The sequence below is a fragment of the Rhinopithecus bieti genome, unplaced genomic scaffold (assembly GCF_001698545.2).
Source record: "Rhinopithecus bieti isolate Rb0 unplaced genomic scaffold, ASM169854v2 scaffold_32081, whole genome shotgun sequence".
In the NCBI taxonomy this organism is placed as follows: domain Eukaryota; kingdom Metazoa; phylum Chordata; class Mammalia; order Primates; family Cercopithecidae; genus Rhinopithecus; species Rhinopithecus bieti.
The window spans coordinates 5,280,743-5,288,108 of NW_016814436.1; the positions used below are offsets into that span (position 1 = coordinate 5,280,743).

The following is a 7,366-nucleotide window of genomic DNA, read 5'->3' on the forward strand; positions in this document are numbered from 1 at the left end:
AAAAAAAAAAAATATATATATATATATGTATATATATATCCATGCACACACAGAAACCAAGAGAGAAAACAAACAAACAACAACAAAAAAAAAATTGGCACATTTCAAATATATTTATACTGAGCAAATAAATATTTTAAAATTATTGTGGTTTTTTTTTTTTTTTTTAAAAAAAAAGACCACTTAGGCCGGGTGCAATGGTTCACGGCTGTAGTCCCAGCCCTATGGGAGGCTGAGGCAGGAGGATGGCTTGAGCCCAGGAGTTTGAGACAGGCCTGAACAACATAGCAAGACCCCGTCTCTGCAAAAAATACAAAAATTAGTCAGGCATGGTGGCGTGTGCCTGTGGTCCTAGCTGCTTGGGAGGCTGAGGTGGGAGGATCGCCAGAGCCCAGGGAGGTCGAGGCTGCATCAGGCCATTATCACGCACCTGTGCTCTAGCCTAGGTGACACAGTGAGATTCTGTCTCAAAAATAAGTAAATAAATAAAATTTAAAAGACTGCCTAATGATGACTACATAAATATTTATTTATTTTTTGAGACCAGGTCTCACTCTGTCACCCAGGCTGGAGTGCAGTGGCGCCATCTCAGTCACTGCAACCTCCACTTCCCAGGCTCAAGGGATCCTCCCACCTCAGCCTCCCAAGTAGATGGGGCCACAGGCACATGCCACTACACCCAGCTAATTTTTGTATTTTTAGCAGAGGCGGGGTTTCGCCAGGTTGCCCAGGCTGGTCCTGAACTCCTGGGCTCAAGCAATCCATCCCCTTCGGCCTCACAAAGTGCTGAAATCACAGGCGTGAGCCACTGTGCCTGGGCTACTTAAATATTTATTACAAAAACAGACTCTCCAAAACAGCACGCAAGAAAATGAACACTGACCACCAATTACTAAAGAGTAAGATGTCCTGGCAAAAATAGGTTCTTCATCTTTTACCATGAGGATTATCTTTACGTTTCCTTTTATTTCTGGTGTAAAATCAGTTTCATGGATCCATGCTTGTCTTGTTCAGCATTGGGGACAGTAGCCCACAGCAGCTACTCAGTAAATATTTATAGAATGACTGCATTAAATATACACACATATATAAAGAGATTGGCTAAATACTATTGTATCTAAACACAATAGGATATTATATATACATTTCAAATGATGAAGAAATGTTTTCCACATAGAAAGATTTTCATAACCTAATCAATAAAAGTTATAAAATAGTTTATAAAGAAGACAGGTTTTCTCTTTCTTCTCTCTCTAGTTCTCTCTCTCTCACATACAATTTTTCTTTTTTTTCTGGAGATGGAGTCTCACTCTGTCACCCAGGCTGGAGTGCTGTGGTACCATCTCAGCTCACTGCAACCTCCCTCCTGGGTTCAAGCAATTCTCCTGCCTCAGTCTCCTGAGTAGCTGGGACTACAGGCGCCTGCCACCATGTCCAGCTAATTTTTGTATTTTTTGTAGAAACAAGGTTTCACCATATTGGCCAGGCTGGTCTCAAACTCCTGATCTTGTCATCTGCCCACCTCAGCCTCCCAAAGTGCTGGGATTACAGGTATGAGCCACCGTGCCTGGCTGATACACAACTTTTAAAACTCTGTTCATAAGTTTGATAAACAGGAGCTAGTGAAAACCACTGCAGTATTTGATGATTGTGGCATGTCTCTTACATTGTGTTTAAGACGTCGGAAAAGGGCCCGGCACGGTGGCTCGCGCCTGTAATCCCAGCGCTTTGGGAGGCCAAGGCAGGCGGTTCACCTGAGGTCAGGAGTTTGAGAACAGCCTGGCCAGCATGGCGAAACTCTGTCTCTACTAAAACTACAAAAATTAGCTGGGTGTGGTGGTGAGTACCTGTAATCCCAGCTACTCGAGAGGCTGAGGCAGGAGTATCACTTGAACCCGTTAGGCAGAGGTTGCAGTGAGCCAAGATCGTGCCACTGCACTCCAGCCTGGGTGACAAGAGCAAAACTCCATCTCAAAAAACAAACAAAACAAAACAAAACAAAAACAGATATGGGAAAAGAAAGAAAAAACATTTTTTCCTACTGTCGGTTAATTAATTTTGTTTTATTTATTTGTTTTTGAGATGGAGTCTTGCCCTGTCACCCATCCTGGAGTGCAGTGGCACAATCTCAGTTCACTAAAACCTTCACCTCCCAGGCTCAAGCAATTCTCCTGCCTCAGCTTCTTGAGTAGCTGGGATTACAGGTGTCCGCCACCACGTCCAGCTAATTTTTCTATTTCTTTTGTAGAGATGGGGTTTCACCATGTTGGCCAGGCTGGTCTCAAATTCCTGGCCTCAAGTGATCTGCCCACTCCGGCTTCCAAAGTGCTGGGATTACAGGAGTGAGCCACCACACCCAGCTTGCCAATTAACTTACTTTTGCTTCAGAGTTAACAGGTCATCATCAGCCCCAGTGTCCCTGGTCTCTCATGGATGGTGACCACACACATTCGTATCATCTGGCCGTTTCTTCAGCCTATCCTTGCCATGTTCTGGCATTGGCCTATCTCAACAAGCCATCTGCTTAATATTCAAATCAAAATGAAAACAGCTCAGAGATGGTATACTGCTCGGTACCAGTCAGTGTGGACACCCCAAGGGTCTGCTAAGCACGCACATTTCTCAAAGTTAATGTTCTCAAGTTTTAAATTACACAAAACATGCCTGCCATGAGGCAATGAAGTTCCCAGCAAAACTCACACAATAACTCAGAACTTAAAAGTGAATCCTAGGCTGGGCACGGCGACTCACGCCTGTAATCCCAGCACTTTGGGAGGCTGAGGCAGGTGGATCGCGAGGTCAGGAGTTCAAGACCAGCCTGGCCAAGATGGTGAAACCCCATCTCTACTAAAACTGCAAAAATTAGCTGGGAGTGGTGGCAGGTGCCTGTAATCCCAGCTACTCTGGAGGCTGAGGCAGGAGAATCGCTTGAACCCCAGCAGCACAGGTTGCTGTGAGCTGAGATCAGGCCACTGCACTCCAGCCTGGGCGACCGAGGGAGACTTCGTCTCAAAAAAAAAAAAGCTGAATCCATGCACATGTATCTTACTTTCAGTCTGAAAATGTATCTAACCTTGCATCACAAAGTAATAACCCCCAGATTGCTGGTCTGTAGTACAACAACAGTAAACACTGAAAACACTTAAATATTTCCATCTGGAAACAGTAAATTAAACCTTCTACTTACCTGTGGTGACAGCTTCTCAGTTCTGAGCTTGTCTTGCCACAAACTGTGAGTCCACAGAGCAGACGGGGCCCTGAGCTTCAGCCTGGCAGTAAGAAGGTGAAGGAGGAAGTGATTATGCTATGTTCTCTGGATGCCCCCCAACTCTTCACCTTGGAAGAGAAAAGTCATCCCGACCCTGCCCAGCAACGACAGGGGTGTCGCAGGGTCCTTCTCAGGAAAACCCCGTGTCCTTGCCCTGACCCAGTTCCTCAAGCCACCCTTATCCCAAGGAGGCTGGGAGAGGAGGGGCCTCCCTGGTTTCCTGGCAGGGGTCGGCGGGGGCGGCTGGGGCGTGCAGCCCCGGAGGTCCCACGAAGCCCAGGCCGTTGGACAACTGTGGGTTTTTCTTGGAAAGAATCCTGACACTTGGAGCACACTTCCTCTCTTTTAACTTTTAAAAAAGGCTTCAGAAAAGCACAGGCGTGCAGTTGTGCCCTGTTAGTTGGGGTGCGTGAGGGGACAGAGCCGACCCTCCGGACTTCCGCTAGCACCACCCCGCGCCCCTCCGGCTTCACCCGCACCACGCGGGCCGCGCAGCGCGGGACTCCGGAAAGACCTGGGCGCCCGACCCGCAGCGGCCCCGACCGGGAGCGACGTGGCGCGGCTTCCGCAGGGAAGCCACCCGGCCCAGCACAGCCTGTCCGGGGTCGCCCCGCCGCGCTGGGGCACAAAGTGGGAACCGTTCCTCAAAGGTGGCCGCAGCTGGAAGAACAAACACGCGCGTCTCCGTCCGACGGCAGCAGCCGGGCGCACCCACCCAGGGTCGGTCTGTCCGGGGCCCGGGTTTCCTCGCCTCGGGGATCCCTGGAGGTCTCGGAAAGCACCCTCTGAGTTGGGGACGCCCCAGCTCCACCGCGCCGAGGGAGGGGCAAGCCCCGATGTCCCTGCCCGTGGGCCCTCCCTCCCAGGGGACAACACGAAGACCCAGAGTCGCTGCGGTCCCCAGACCCGACCTCCGCGCAGCGCCAAGCCCCAGGGACAGCCGCGGACTCTGGGGTTCCGGGCAGGCCCCCAGCGCTAGGAGGGAGGCCCTGCTGGGCCCCGGGATCCCTTGCACGAGTCCTCGGTGTGTGTCCTCGCTCCTAGCCCTCAGGTCCCCAGCCGCGCACCCCGGGCCCTCAGGTCCCTGGGACCCCGAGACCCCTGGCCCCGCGCATGCGCCGCCCACCCTCGGCCCTTCCCCCGTCCTCCGCCCTCCGGGTCCCGGGACCGGGAAAGCACGGCCCGCAGACCCCCGCGCGCGTGCCCGCCCGCCCGTCCCCGGGCACCTGGGCCGCGGTCCGCCGCTCTGCTGGTCCGTGCGGGCGAACGTCCGAGGAGCGGCGCCGTGCAGGGGCGCGCTAGCGGGAGCCGCCTGCGTCCCCGCCGCCCTGTCTACCCCCGCCGCGGTGGCCGCCGCGTCCCGGCCCCATGCCCGGCGCCGCCTCGCTGCGTCTTCGTGCCAGCCGCGCCCCCGCGACACGCGCCGCCCCTCGGCCCGCCCCGCCCCGGTCCGCGCGGGCGAGTGTCCCGAGGCCGTACCGTGAAGCCCCGCCGTCCAAGGCAGCGCCGCCCTCCGGGCCCCAGGCTGCGGCCCCGGGACACACCCCCCGGACGGCGGCGCCCGATTGGCTGCTCGCGGTGGGCGGGGCCCCGGGAGCGCTCAGCGGCTCGCACCTAGCGCCTCGCGGCCGCTGCAGCCGGGGGAAACTGAGGCCGGAGAGGTGGAGGGGCTGTTCAAGGTGACCGACGGGACACCGCTGAGCGCCGACGCCCCTCCAGCCCGCGGCACCGGGGTGGGGCTGAATTCTAGGCGTGGACACGCCGCCGCGGGGCGGGTGGAGGTTCTCGCCCGGCGCCTGTGCCACGCTGGCGAGCCCCTCCTGCCTTCTCGATGAGCCCGGCTCTGCCGCTCTGTGCGATAAGCCGGTCCAGACCCGGGACCCGGGACCGGGTGCTCTTGAGTCTCAGAAGTGCGTGGGGTGGGAGGCGGCCCGGGAAGGACCTTGTCCCTGGAACCCCAGGATGCAAAATAAGGAGAAGGGGAAGGCGAGCTGGGAGGACAAGGAAACAGGTGGCGAGAGGTGCCAGGGCGGTGTGGCGGGCGGGGGAACGAGGAGGGTGAAGGGCAACGCGGACGGGCTCCGGGAGGCGCCGCCAGCTCCGACCCCACAACCCCACCCTTCTCCAGCAACCCGAGAGCCATGCCCGCCCCCTACTCCATGCGCTGGGGGGGTGAGGGACTGACTTTGTGCCCACGTAAGGCACTGGGACTCTGCCAGCGCAGGGGGAGGTCGCGGCCCGGCGGCCAATGGCGAGGAGTAGGAGAGGGCCCTGCAAAACCGCTTTGTTAGCGCCGTGACGCCCGAGCTCCCCGCGCGGAATGCACAAACCCCCTGGGTGCCGGCACATCAGGGCGCCCCTCCTTGGGAACGCAATGTGTGCTATGCCCGCCCCACTGCCTGCCCTCCACTGCCAGCTGCGCCTGCCACTGTGCTATTTGTGGCAGCCGGCGCCCAGGAGGACCCACTCCGGAAAGGAAACACAAATCTCATTAGGCAGGAGAACTGGAGACCAGGCGGGAACTGGCCCTTTCACAAACTTCTCTTAAACTCACCCTTGTTGATTAGCCAGGCACCTATGGTGAACTTTGTCCCACCCTCCAGACACCCAGATATCCTTCCCACTGGCACACCGCAACCTCACCTTCTCTTGCACATGCTAGCCAGCAATAGCTAAGATCTATGTTATGTTTCAAGTTTACAGGGTGATCCGTAAAGGTAATATCCTGGATATCTCGTGAGGGGTGCAGGCAGCCACATCCACGCTTGTCATCCTGCTGTGTTTGGTGAGGGAAGCTGACCCTCGGCTGCCCACACAGAGCTCAGGGGCTACATCCTCATGAGGACCTCTGGACTCAAAGATATTACCTGGCGTCCCCATATCCCAGGCTCTCAAGGACCAGGGCCCACACAGGTGTGTTGGCTTCTTTTCCCAGATGCACCACCCAGGTCAACCAGGTGTTGAAAGACCTGGTGAACCTTCTCATGAACAAGGACAAAGGCTGTGTGGGGGTCTGTAGAGTGGTCACGTACACTCAGCAGACACAGAAAAGTGATATTCTTGGGTTTTGGGGGCTCCCAAGGCTTTAGGGAGAGAAAACTTGTTTTTCACCCATGTGTCCCAGAAATAAGCATTTTCAATCAAATGCTGTCAGCCAGTCTCCCGCAGGCATCCCGAGGGTAGAAGCAAGTTCAGGACTCTTCTCTTGGGAGTATCCTGGCCAGAAACAGCCCCGCATCCACTGCCTCCTGGGGTGGTAGGTTTCTTTTGGGAAACCACGCTCAGATGAGAGAGATGAAGCAATTTTCTGTTGGCCACGGAGACCTTGTCACACAACCAGCATGGGAGCAACTGTCACAAAGGGCACACCGCCACCCCCACTCCCAGCTCCAGAAAGTCTCTCTTTACCTTCTTCAGTGCTGATGAAATGAGGAACAGAAACACCGCTGGTGCAGGGACTGAGTAGAAATCTGTAGCTTTGAGGACAAATCAGTGCTCTTGAAAATGTCCCTGAGTACCACCTGTTTCCTCTCTGGAGCCTTAGCGACTGCTGGGAGCATCTGGTGCTTGAGGATCTTAGTTCATAGCTACCATTTATGTGGTGACAATGCCATCTCAGGTCCCGTTTCACATTTTCTGATCTGGAAGATGTTCTGAGGGTAATTATTACTGTGCCCACATTACCAGATGGAGACTGAGGCACAGAGAAGCCCCGTCTGCACTTGGTCCACCAGGCCAGTGGCAGGGCGCGGGACGGAAGGCAGGTCTGTAAAGCCCACATCTGCCCTGCTGAGCCGCTCACTCGTGCAAGTGCTGGCCTGCCAGCCAGCCAACCAGAGAAGTCGAGGCCCTCCCACAGCCTCAGGGAAAGAATTGGGAAGCTGGGAATTCAGAGAGGAAAGGGTTGCTGGAGGAGGCAGCCTGGAGTGATAGGGCTTTGCTGCTCAGTACTGGGCAGCAGGTAGACCCTCAGTGCTGAGAGCAGGTGATGACAGTCATGTGTGTTCAGGCACCCAAGTGCTTTCCCTGACACTGCCAGGTGAAACTTCTCCTATGGGCCTGGGGTGCAGACTGGAGTCTGTTTGCCACGCAGGGCCT

At 55.5% G+C, this 7,366-nt stretch overlaps 1 protein-coding gene across 1 annotated transcript in view; it reads right to left on the reverse strand.

Annotated features, from left to right (window-relative positions):
- PPARA (peroxisome proliferator activated receptor alpha) overlaps nucleotides 1-4,531 on the reverse strand; it is a 102,145-nt gene extending 97,614 nt beyond the window's left edge. The window contains exons 1-2 of the mRNA XM_017850820.1: nucleotides 4,495-4,531; nucleotides 3,188-3,269 (exon numbers count right to left, since the gene is read on the reverse strand). The gene's annotated coding sequence lies outside the window, so the exon portion shown is untranslated. The remainder of the gene's footprint in view (nucleotides 1-3,187; nucleotides 3,270-4,494) is intronic.
- Nucleotides 4,532-7,366: the final 2,835 nt, after the last annotated feature.